Source organism: Lepisma saccharinum, chromosome 14 (assembly GCF_977018435.1).
Source record: "Lepisma saccharinum chromosome 14, izLepSacc3.1, whole genome shotgun sequence".
Taxonomy (NCBI): Eukaryota; Metazoa; Arthropoda; class Insecta; order Zygentoma; family Lepismatidae; genus Lepisma; species Lepisma saccharinum.
Genome location: NC_139242.1, coordinates 46,855,449 through 46,868,922, shown reverse-complemented (window position 1 = coordinate 46,868,922; position 13,474 = coordinate 46,855,449). Strand labels below are relative to the sequence as shown.

General features: G+C 38.8%; 1 protein-coding gene across 2 annotated transcripts in view; it reads left to right on the top strand.

Annotated features, from left to right (window-relative positions):
• Window positions 1–2,826: 2,826 nt before the first annotated feature.
• The window catches only part of LOC145998851 (annexin B9-like), a 40,500-nt gene continuing 29,852 nt past the window's right edge, over window positions 2,827–13,474 (top strand). Inside the window, exon 1 of one of the 2 annotated variants that reach the window (XM_083135522.1) lies at window positions 2,827–2,979. The gene's annotated coding sequence lies outside the window, so the exon portion shown is untranslated. Of the gene's footprint in view, window positions 2,984–13,474 lie in introns of both variants that reach the window. The other variant, XM_083135523.1, reaches the window with a different exon arrangement.

Sequence of the window (13,474 nt, the reverse complement as noted above, 5' to 3'; positions counted from 1 at the left end):
CCCTTAAAATAGCCCCACATTAACATTTTTGTCTTTGAGTAACTTTTAAAAATAAGGTTAAGAATGGTAATTACGAAATATGTTACAGTGTATCACCGCCCCCCCTTTCCCGCAGGAGCAGCTATGTAATATCCGCCTTTGCAATTCAAACCCCCCTCCGAAAAAAATGTCTGCGAACGCCAGTGATTGGAAACAATATAGATTTAGTTGTTAGTAAGGAGTCTATGACAATATTGCTTTTAGAAATCCAGTGATGGAGGTTTTAAGACAAATTTTATTTTCTCGTTGTCCTGTTCTCGGTTTTGTTTTAGTTAGGGGACTTATCCCCGTATTGTGTGACTGGTACAAATGGCCTATATGCTGACTGCCTATATTTTAACAATCAGTCAACCAACAACAACAACAACATAAAGGATTTACTTTTTGGGTGTGTTGAATTAACGATAAACATTAAAGATAGACAGGATGACTTGGAGGGAAATTTGGTGAAGAATGGAAATACCAAGTACTTACACTTTATTAATTCGTAATTATTGTAATAATAATTGCATCATCTTTATTATCGGGCAAGATTCGGCCACAGGTTCGAATAACGAGCCTAGTGCCGTTAACCAATCTGAAACATGTACATTTTGTTGTTTTTGCTTCCAGTTTCCAGGAAGCTGCATTGTACAGTGGGAGCCATGAGTATTACCGTGCAAATTGTCCATCACCATGTTCCTGCACTTTATTTGACCCAATAAGAGTTTCAAGAATTAAAAGAAAACTCAAAACAAGCTGTTGCCAACTTCTGCACTAGCATACATAAAAATCCATCGCTTAAAACACATAGGATGTAAGACAAAAATTAATGAAAATAGTCATGGATAATTTGCACGGTAAGATTCATGGATCCCACTGTACAGGGTGCAAACTCCTGGGGGGGGGGGAGGGTACAGGGGGATTCCCACCGATCACCTTGTCCTAAAAAATTCCATTCACTAAAAATTTCCGGGATAGGGGACTTTTTGTTATAACAAGAAAGGCAAGCAATTAATTTTAACTACAAATACACTTTACTAAGGATAATATCGAAAATACTCACAAAGTAGTGAGTTTCTTAGTGTTGCATGTTCTCTGTCTCTCTCTTTTTCAATTTTCAAGGGACCATTATCCGATCTATACTAATAACAATATTTGTACGATAAGAGTAAAGAAGGATTCAAGACAAATGTAAATAATAAGTAATAAATAATCTAATTGATTAATTTTTAATAGTAAAGGAATTAGTTTTCTACTTTATAAATATGTGATAACAAGTCAAAGTAACAAATGAATTCCTTTATAAACAGGGTGAACAGAAACTATAGGGACAAACTTCAGGAGGCGATTCCTGACAGGTAAAGGAACAAAAAAAAGTTCATATCAACATATGTCCGGAAACGCATATTTACCAAGGTACAAGGGCGGACTGAAAAGTAATGCCTCCTATTTTTTGTGACGGTGTAAAGACATTTTGGATTTTGAGCAACCATGCATTGTACTCTTCAGACTTTCCCCCTTCTCCATTCCAAGTTTCAAACTTCTATCACCAGGGGTTACTGAACTAGAGCGAGGAAAATGGCAACATGTAACCATACTATGTCGGTGTACTTGAAATTGCGTGTGGTGACCGAGTTTCTAACTGCAGAAAACGTGTCCCCCAATTGAAATTCACCAGATAATGAAGGCATTTTATGGCAATGAATGTGTAACGTCAGTATTGTATGATGTTGGGCTGTTCCTGCTCACAATGAAAACCCCTGCCAAGAAACCTTAACTCTCAAGAAGTTCTTTGTCACACACACGTTGAGAGTTCCTCAGCAGGGGTTTTCATTGTGAGCATGAACAACCCAACATCATACAATACTGACGTTACACATTCATTGCCATAAAAATCCTTCATTCTCTGATGAATGTCAATTGGGGGACACATTTTCTGCAGTTAGAAACTCTGTCACCACACGCAGTTTCAGGTGTACCAACATACTATGGTTACATGGTGCCATTTTCCTCGCTCTAGTTCAGCAACCCCTGGTGATAGAAGTTTGAAACTTGGAATGGAGAAGGGGGAAAGTCTGAAGAGTACAATGCATGGTTGCTCAAAATCCAAAATGTCTTTACACCGTCACAAAAAATAGGAGGCATTACTTTTCAGTCCGCCCTTGTACCTTGGTAAATATGCGTTTCCGGACATATGTTGATATGAACTTTTTTGTTCCTTTACTTATCAGGAATCACCTCCTGAAGTTTCTGTTCACCCTGTACACACACACACACACACATATATATATATATATTAGCGTATGTGTATGATTTCGCACCCTGACATTGTATATACTTAATACTCAATCCATACAAATTCCTAATGATCTCAAACACACCATTCATTCTCAACAGTAAAGTAGAAAACATGGACTAAAACCAACAACATTATACTCTAGAAACTATATTAGAGATAAGGTGTTACTTTTGTGTGCAATTTATTTTCTGAAATCATGTGCGTATAAACATTCATTCAACGCTTACGATTACCCTCTATTCAGACACGTTCTAGTGCTAATACATAAAGAAAGCTCTTGTTTTATCTAATCTAGCAATTTGAGCACATGTATGCAAGTCAATAAGCAGAATTTCAGACTTGGCGAGCCTTGTCCTTGGTTCATTACTGAAGGCAATAAAAGCTGGTTTCATTGTTTCCCTCGGGTGCGTAGAAAATCCGGCAGGCAGACAAAAGAGCTCAGTTTCCACTACAAGAACATTTATGTCTGATTTCCCACTAGGCTTGCGGCCATCTGCAATTAATAGGTTGTAAAAGAACAGAGGTGAAAGTGGAAGAATGTCTTATCGTTTTCACTACATGTTGATACACAGGTCGGAGATAGTTTCTCATGAGAAGACTTTATAGTTCAGTTAGGAACCTTTGCTTTTTGAGGTAGCATCGCCTGTGTGGGAATTCACGTGAGTACGTTGTGCTACATTATTCAGTTTGTACATCACTCAGAATTTCAGCAATGCGTGGTTTATACATGCTGATTTTTTGGACTTTAGATCACTGCTTTCAGTTTCTTCTTGTAATGGTTCAGTTTGGTTCTGTCTCTGTCCTCAGAGTGTTCTATTCGTTTCTAACTTGTCATCAGTCAGTAGTCCCCTAACACAGGATGTGTTTGGGAAAGGTGTCGATGTGTGTAGTTACAGAGCCAAGTAGGATATATAAACAGAGCGTCTGGAGGATTATGTATTGGTAGCCCAGGTTCTACCTCGTGCAGTTGGCAAGACCTGCTTTTGGAGGTGATGTGAATGATCTATACAATTCTTGCCGCCACATCTAGTGGTAGAGTTAGGGCCATGTATGTCATTTAGTTTTCAATAGGGCAATAGTACTTCTGTCTAACATGCATCGCACAGTGTGAGTCCGGATAAGTTGAATCGGTCTCCAAATGTAATCAAGAGGTTAGCGGAACGAGAATTTTCGAAGTTTAGATTTTGCGAGAATACACTCACCAACCCCAATTTCGTTTTCTACCCCCAAAGCGCATGATCATAACCAGAAGCAAATCTAGAGTAGTGGACGAACAGACAGCCCCAGTTTGATCACAAAATATGGCCCAGTCACGCTTCATGCATTCCGGGGCTTTCGAATCTATTCAGTTCTATGGTACGTCTAGGGAAGATCCAGAGACGTCCACTGAAAAATTGGACACATGAACAGTTAAAAATGGAATTGATTGAATATTACAGGGTCCTTAGACAGAAAACTACGAGTGTGGGAAGTGGTAAGTCGAGTATTTTATACCCTTTCACGGTTGACGTTATGCAGGTAAACATCCTTCCCTACAGCTAGCGCCAATTGTGATTGTGCTAATAACAGGTGTCAGCAAGAATTGCATAGTCATTTCGATCCCAGAAATGAGTTTCATCCCTTAAAAGGCTATTTCTGATTTAACAGGGAGGATTGCTTTTGCTGTGGCCCAGTCTTGTATCAAACCAGAATAATTCTGTCATGATGGAACCTGAGCTAACACGAACACAATAACTACAGACATAATTATTTATACAACACTTGGAATGGTGCACGTTGCTGCTACATCGCCAGGAGGTTTAAGGTTCCAATCCATGGCAACGTATGAATGTGTTAGTCTGTCGTGGTGAAAACTGCAGAATTACATGAAATTGAATGAGATATGAAAAGCAGGAACGCTATATATATGTATTTTGTCTTAGAGAGACAAAATAGGCAAAATTATTTTTGTCTGCCAATTGGTTACAGTAAGTGGTAACTTACATCATCATTACATCCATGCATCAGCGTGTGCGTGTGTGTGACGTCCAGTGATCATAACGCTACATTTTAAAAGTAGCTTCGCTAAAACTACAGCTACTCTTCCAAAATGTAGCTTCGCTACAGCTACAGCTACATTTACCAAGAAGTAGCTCGCTACGCTACTCCTGTTCGCTACTCGCTACTTCACTACTATTTGCGCTACTTCTGCATAAAAAAATGAAAAACAACCATATGGGTATTAAAAAAATCCCCATCTATTGATAAATAGATTCTGTTATTTATTATCATGATTCCAGCCATTCGATAATTTTGATAGCAGTGTTACTTCAGTTACTTATTTTTACTATAGTTTTTGAGAATACCATACCTATGCAAGTGGCATATCAATTCAAATTGAATATATGAATATTGCAATTAGGGTGTTACCCAAATTAATTATTACAACTATACACAAATAAAATTTGGTAGGATTACGTATTTATGTTCTAAAAATATATTAATAACTTACGTTTTGCGGGTATCTATATTGCTTCAACGACGTTTCGGGACGCAACTGCTCGCAAAACGTAAGTTATTAATATATTTTTATTATAAATGTGAGTAATTCGCACAACTTTCATCATGAATTAGTATTTATGTTCACATCAACATATTTTTCTTGAGAATAAATATTTCATATTTTATAGACTGATATGAAGTCAGCATTTTGAATTAAAAGTACCTGGAGCCCTTTGACTACAAAAGGGTCCCAGGTTTGATACCCAGCGGAGGCACATAGTGGTTCGGATCCAATCTCGATCAGCTTATCTATGCATAAAATGGACTCAAAACAAAAACTAGGAAAGGCGCCAAGTTGGGAGGATGAGATCCTCCATTCCCCACACTGCTCATCATTCATCATTCTTCCTCGTTCTCACAATTAGCCGAAAGTGGCAGAAAGCGACAATAGATAAGAGAATAATTAAATAAACCATTCATCCTCATTGTCAAGATTGAGAGAAGTGGAAGAATAGAAGAGGAGGTAAACAGAAGAGGACAAATGGGTGGTGGACTATATCAAAGTGTTCGAAGATTAATATGGAACAGGGATATGCCTATGAAATGCAAGAAGGTAATATGTAACACATACTATGTGCCAATAATTACGTATGGAGCAGAGACTTGGACAATGACATAGAGAGACAAAGAAAAGATGCAGGCAGTGGAGATTACATTTTAAGGAGTCTTTTGAGGAAGACTAGATGGGATAGAATAAGAAATGATGAGATCCGACAGACAGTGGGTGTAGTGAAGCTTCAGGACAGAATAGATCAGGCACAGATGAGATGGTTCGGACACATGAAGAGAATGGATGCAGAAAGACTACCAGTAAGAGCTTACAATGCACGAGGAGTGGGAATAAGGCCAAGGGGGAGACCAAGATGTCGGTGGAAAGAGCAGATAGTGGAGAGTGTTAGGAAAGAGAGGAGTTGTGAAAGACCAGGAAAAAATGGAGAGGCTTGACTTCTATGCCGACCCAGCCAGAGGCAGGAAACAGCGAAGAATGATGATGATGATGATGTCATGATTAGCAAAAGTTACAGAAACGTGACGCAAAAGTAGGAGAAATACATAAATTTGAAAACTATGTATATTAACTAAAGAAAATGGTCATTTCTGCAGGAAAGTCGATAACTCGTACATACTTTTTGCAATATGATAAAATTATTGAGGAAACTGTCGTGTAAACCTGAGTGTTCTAAATGTAATTTGTAATTTTAAAATTTGTGAACAAATACTATCGCGAAAATAATTGTAATTCCAGAAACTCTATCATTCTTGTAACAACAATTTCTTGCTGGTGAGATCCTATATACTGACTATGATCAATGCTGTTAACGTACTGAGCCATTTATTGCTGGCACTATTCCCTTGTCAGTGCAGTGAAAAATCTATCGCTCGTTTTTGCACTGCAAGTTGTGTCTTACACAGCAATTAATGACATTTTGGTGTATCTTACACCATGAATATCTACAGGATTTGTTCCGGGGGTGATGCAAACGAGGCATTTTTTTCCCGTGGTGCAGCAAACGAGGCATGTTTCTCCCCAAAAGAGCGATGCAGCTAAAAAAAAGTAACTGTTAGCAGGAATATATTCATATATTCTTCAGATACTAATTAAATAAATTAAGCAGATAATACTTATAATATACAATCTAGATAATCTGTATCTCCATGTAATAGACTGTCTTTATGAACCTCCTGCAAAATTAAGGGTTTTTGTCGATTTTTTCTGACGCTGTTGCCACATTCAAAATTCACCTCAAAATGCTGAGGAAAAAAGTAGCTGTAACGAAATTTTCGCTACAACTACAGGAATTTTGTAGCTTCGCTACCGCTACAACTACAATTTTCAAAATGTAGTGTCGCTACAGCTACAGCTACAAATTTTGTAGCTAGGTATAGTAGCGACGCTACAAGTACCTCGCTACTTCTGACCACTGGTGACGTCATCACATCCAACCTTCTTAGCGAAAGCGTTATTAGAAGCGGAAGAAGGGTTTCCCTCTGCCGTTGAGCATATTTCAAAATAATGGTGACTTCATATCTCGCTTCGACTTCTTATTTTTCTATGTTCCTTCTCTGCCACTTTTGGCTAATAGCGACATTGAGGATGTAAGGTGGTCGAACCTGGAAATTTCTTTGCTTTCTGCTGGATTCAAAATTTAGACATGGAGAAATTCATGTTTAATTTGTTATTTAAAAGGTACCAGTAAGTGGATACAATTATTTTCCAGTGTAATAAGTTGGGGAGAAAGAGAGAAGACACAAAAGGTTAGGTGCATTACGTTTTCTTATAATAAACACAAATTTGAAAGAATAAAACCGAAGTGCTGTTACTGAATTTGCGCGAAGGGATGGATTGAGCACGAATAGGACAACTTCGAAGGAATAAGAACGAATAGAAATTACCACGCAGTAGAATAAGTATTAGAGCGATTGAAATAAGAATGACAAGGTTGGGTCACCGTTAGGAAACGCGAGGTTCTGTGCGAACTACATCCACGAAGAAGAGTGAAAATATAGCCAACTTCCACTTCTCATGAAGTGCTACTCTAAAGCCTGGTTTATATTGGTCGAGTAGACGGGAGAGTAGCTGGATCTAGTAGGGTAAAGCGAGTTACTCTCCCCGTGTAAACAACTGGGGAGAGCACTGGAGCCAGTACTCGCTCCAGTAGTCAGGACAGTCAAGTGGCTGTCCACGGAGGACAGCGACTCGACCGAGTAAACGCTTTCTGAGGACAGAATAGAGTCTGTGTTGTGTTTTGTCTGTGAGTGTCCATGGAATTTGTGTCGATTATAGGAACAAACAAAATAAACTACGGGTGTATGAAGTTGAAGAGATGAGACTTGATGTATTTAGCGTAGGAGAAATAAAATTAAAAATAAGGAATTTACCAAGAATGATCGAAAATAGAAAAATCAAATAAATTAGTTTTATTTCCAGACATGTCCTTGTGCATTATTGTATTCATTTATCGTGAAAAAGAGTGTGTAAACCGTTTCAGAACTTTTTTTTTAATCGACAACGACGTCGATGTGTTCAATCTGTGAAAAGAGCACCAAACAGCTGCAGCCACTATCCCACTTTGCTGGAGCCGAGTAGAAACTGTGTAAACAGCTACTCGCCATAGAAGGGCCGAGTCGAGCAGACAGGCCAGTAACTCGTCCCAGTAACTCTGCCGCTCACTCGAGCAATGTAAACCAGCCTTAATATATAAACATAACAAGTCCCTACATAAATGGCTCTGGGGTTTATCCATCCTCTCTTCAACACACTCCGTGGATACCTGGGAGAAATCCTTGGAGTAAAGGCATCGAACATTTTTTATTCGAAAGCTTTGAAAGACAAACAAATGAGGTAAAGATTTTCCTGTTCTTCGTCTACCAATTGATCGCAGTAAAATGATATTTTCCAATAGCGTATGTAAGTGGCGATTTTCTATGCACCAATATGTGTGTGTGACGTCATCACATCCCACCCACAAAAACTGATACCGTGTAGACAACATTAAGGCATTTCTAGACAACAATTTTGCTATTTGAGGACTTGTTTTAACTCTACGAGTAGTCGAAAAGCATACTTTGTTGTGTTTGTATGCAGCCAGGCACTACAGATTCATGGTTGTCAGCGACATTTATTTTTTCTCTGGGTTAACATGGCATTAGTTCTCTACACGGAAGCGGGTATAATGCTAGCAGAAAGCAGACAGAATGAAACAAACTCCTTTCGCCCAATTCGTGGAGTATTGAACGTTATGTGCAGGTACGAAAAATATTTCTAAAGTATACCTGATGGTGCATCTTCTTTCCCACCTCTTTTTAATCTTTTAGAATACTGATTCAAGTTTACGTTCCATAGACATATATCGGAATTGCAAGGACCTGAGCGGCAGCAAGAGTCGCACACTGCTAAAGGCGGACCTGCCCAGAAGAACAGAGATTTTTTTTAAATTTAAAAAGAGAAAAACAAGGGAGAAGGGGGCATAAGAAAGAAAGGAGAGAAGCCAGCCGATCATAGCGAGGAGAGATAGAGAGAAAGCACCAATCTCCATGTCAACCTTATTCAGGCAAAACATAACATTCATCTACAATTTTTGTGGCGTATTGAAATTTCTTTTATTAAAAACAAATCATTTATTATGTGACCAAATATGCAGTAAAGAACCTATCCAAGCAGTATGAGGGCCTCTCGGATGGTGTAATGGTAAAGCTGTCATCTTATTATGGTCTTGGGTTCGATCCCCGGTGGAGGCACATATCGCACAGTCATTCGAATCTATTTTTAAATTGTAAGTCCAGTCCCGATTAGCCTATCTGTGCATAAAGTAGACTTAAAAATTGAAAAGTTTATCTAGAATAACATCCTCTCTGTTACCTTACTACTATCTGCAATCAAATAAGCAACAAGCATCAATTCTAGGTTAAACATCACGATGAACAAAATGAGGATCAGAGAAAATTCACAATGACCTGCGGTTCAAGAGTTCAAGTTTCGTTTATGGTTATTTTCCTTCCCTACACACGCACGGAGAAGGTCGCTAATATCTAAAAGATACGTTGTGTAACTTTCCGAGAATTACAAACGCAAGCAGAAAAAGAAAACTGGGGGACATGGGTGGGGGTGGGGGGAACTAATGGAAGGAAGAGCTATAATTTCTCCAAGGTCGTCAAGCAGCTAGCATGAAACTCAAGCATGTTGCAATTGAATACGTCTTGGCTCTTGGGTACCGTATTCCGTACTTTCAATACATACCTACCTATACTTAAGATACAAGCAAAAGCCTCTCTTCAATTTGACTGTCACGTAGTTCATCATTAAACTATACATCATGTTTAGTTGGAAATTGTAGTAGCATTTCGATAGTATAATAAATAATAATCATTATTGTTGTTGTTATTAAGATTTTCAGATAGAGTTGAGGCAACAATTATGATGTTTAGCATTCAATATAGCGGTTATTATTTAAAAGTAAATGCAGAATAAAGTTTCCCACGAAATAGATTTGATTGATTGAACTGGTTAGTTTACTTTGCTTTTCTGCCTCTTTTGATTATTCACGAAGATGGGTATGAGTGATCATATGGTGAAATCGATGAAGAGGCACTCACAAAGGACAACCCTGCCCAGGCCGGGATTCGAACCCGTGACCCCTGATGTAGTAGCTCTGCGTTACACACCCCGCTACGGAGGTTGACCCCACGAATTAGAATAATCATTCTAGTCAAAATAATTGACAATTTGTACATACGGTTGTCTTCATGGTGTAGAGGTTGTTGACGTCAACGGAACTCTGGTTCGAATCCCGATTTAGTAAAAGTTTGGTAGTTTGAGTAAGTCCACTTTATGCTCGAATAAGCTAATCGGGGCTGCACATACAGTCTAAAGTAGGATTCGAACTACTGTGTTATGGGCTTTACTTGGTATTGAATCCGAGAGGCTCTCCGAATTAGTTACTGGCCTTCTTCTTCTTCTTCGTTACTTTGCTTTCTGTGGTGTTTCGTCTGTTCATGACTCATCCACAGAGTTGTGGACAAACGAAATTAAATAAAATATACTTAGCAAGTACAAAATTAATAAGATTTCTCCAGGTGGTTTATTTAAATAATTCAATGAAATATTAGTGAATGAAGTAGCATGCCCAGGGCTCTCGTAAGGGGAGATATAACGTGGGAAGTGGATCATCTTTGTTTTTTTCTGCAGCCAGTTCTATGTTGTTATCAATCTTTCCCGTATTGGATGTATTTTTACGAGAAAGGCTGAAAAGGAGAGATACATATGAATGTCCACAGCGGGAGGATGAGATCGGGTTAGCCCACAGTGCAATGGCCACCATTTTATCAACTCAAATAGCAGGCAATTTCAGGATTATTTAGAGTAGAAAGAGAAGAACAAGCAGAGGAAACGGTGAGAGAAAGAAAGGTGTAAAACGAATAAGAAAAATGGAGGAAAGAACAAAGGAAGAGAAGTACAGAAACAGAAAGATAAAGAGAGGAAAGTAAAAGGAGAAGATATATATGACAGACGAAGAAGGAGAGAAAGATAATGATAGTAGAGAAGAGGGGAGATATAGGGTAACAGAGGAATAGAGAGGGGAAAATAAAGACAGAGGAGTTACAGAGAATCAGAGTACGATAGAAAAAATAAACATGTAGAAAGAGGGGCAGAAGAAAGATTGAAAATAAAGAAGGATATAGAGAAACAGAGGAGTAAAATGGAGATAAGAAGAGCGGGAAGAACTTAGGGGAAGAAAAAATAAAAGAGAGGAAAATTCTTAGCAGCCAAAACCGCCGAAGAAGAACACAGAACACACCTGCATGACTCCTCTCCCTCGAGCACGCCACTTGGTCTTTCTTAGTTCCAAATAATTCGAGCTGTGAGCAGGGGCGCCGACTTGCCAAAATTATTGGCGGGGGGGGGGGGGGGCCTCTGATCACTGAAGTAAATTAATTAATGACTCACTCCCTCCCTTATTTAAGTTTTGGCTTCAGTTTTCGGAATCTAGTAAAAGCCCATGAATTCCTCAAAAATATCAAAATTTTCATTCACAGTTCGAATGCAGAATGCCAATTGTTCACGGATGGATATGTCACAAGTTTCGTCAACCATAATAGCAAAATATTCCCGACTTTTAATATCTGCTACCAAGGAGCGCAAAACAGATCTCTCTAATATATCAATGATCTCGTTCTGAATGTCATGTGAGAGCCATTTGTAGCCCCAACGTCCCATCCACTCCCCTAGTTCATGCACATCGTCTTTTGAAACTCTTTTTAGTAAAAATGTTAACAATACTCCTAATTATATACTTAGTATATAGTAATAAGTCATGTGTTTTGCTGTCTCTGGTCATAGCCCCCCCACCCAAAGTTGATGGTTTAGCGGTCTCAGCCCCCCAAAGTTGATGGTCTAGAACATTTCAAATGTGTATTTAAAGTTAAGATCATGTGGCACAATTCAGAGTAAACTTCACAAGAGAAGCAAAATAATACATTAGATCCTCATAAGAAAAATTATTTGGGGGCTCTGCCCCCACATCGTTAACATTGGAGGGGCTCGAGCCCCCCCAAGCCCCATGGAATGTGGTAATCAAGAGGTTCTGGGTTCGATTCCCTGTGTAAGCACATTGTACAGTGGTTCTGATCTCGGTTTCAACTGTAGGTCCTGTCCGGATTAGCCCCTGTGAATATAAAGTGAACTTAATTATTGTTGTTGGCATCGTGATGAATCCAAAAAAGTAGAGAAGCAACGTCAAATAACCAAAAAATGCAATACAAACACAAATGAAGCGATAATATTATTTTGAGGTGAGAAGAAAACAACTTAATTCCTACTCGAAAACAAGCTCATTAAAAATCAAGTTGTGTAACGTAGTATCGAAGTATACGTTGGCCGTAAAACATAGTAATTAACATACATTTGAAATTCAACATTGAAGAAAAACCCACCACTCTATTACGTATGGACGAAGAATGTTAGTTAAGCCGAGAAGCGAGTGGACTACAAAATAAAGCGGCAAGAAGAAATATGTTGCTGAAAAGGCGGGAGTTCCGCAGTGGAGGCAGACACTGGCTTAGGAATTCCCCAAGAGAAGTCGATGAGCTTAGGTTACGAAGTTTCTTTCGTCTACCACAAGGCACGCGAGTTCCGGGAGAAAGTGACTTTCAATTTCACATCATAACGGCCCGAACAATACCCTTTCAGACCACCGGGCCGTGACTATCATTGCTTGTTCATATTGCCCAGTCATCGAATGGCATTGCGTCCTTCTTCTTTTCATCTCTTTGGCAGAAAACGTGTGGTTCCTTTCGAAGATATCCATGAAAGAATAAAAAAGAGCCATGTTGGTGTTTGTGCAAAGGGAGGTTCAACGTACTGCCTGTTATGGTTTTGTGGCGACCACATTGACATGGTTGAAATAATTAACGTGGTATATTGTCGTGTAAGTTGCAATTATTTCTGTTGTAAAGTGCTCTTTGGTCGTATTTGACCCTGAAAAAGTACGTTTGCAGTCGAGACGAAGTTTTGTAGACACCAAGGTGTATTCTTAGAAGGTTTGGACTCCAGTCCTCCACGAAAGATTTCCCGAGTTCGATTCCTGGTGGAGGTAAACCCAACGGCAAAAGAAACAGTATTCGAATTGTCCACCACCATTTTCATTCGGTTTGAATCACACAATGTGATGACAATTAATTGAAATAAAGACGTCAATAAGCAGAGAACAATGTCTGCTTCGAACCAACATATTTTCATTCCTTAAAACAACAGGATGTAGAATAAAAAATTAGTGAAAATAGCGGTGGACAATTTGCCTACCATTATCTTTACCATTGACTGTACTTTTCGGACCCACTTCAAACTGTAGATCCACTCCAGTCACGATGGGCCTATTTCAGGACCATGTATCTAGAAAAATATTTCGGGATCGGTCCAAACCAACTGAATCAATAATAATAATAATATATATAATTAATACGTTGATATAATTTGTAGGTTTATTCACAATCAGAATTATTAAAATATATAAATGAATTAATATTGGTATTGTTATTATTACATGAATAGGTAAACATAACAGATATAACAGCAGGCAGACGCGTCTCGTGAACGCATGCGGTGCATGCTGCGCA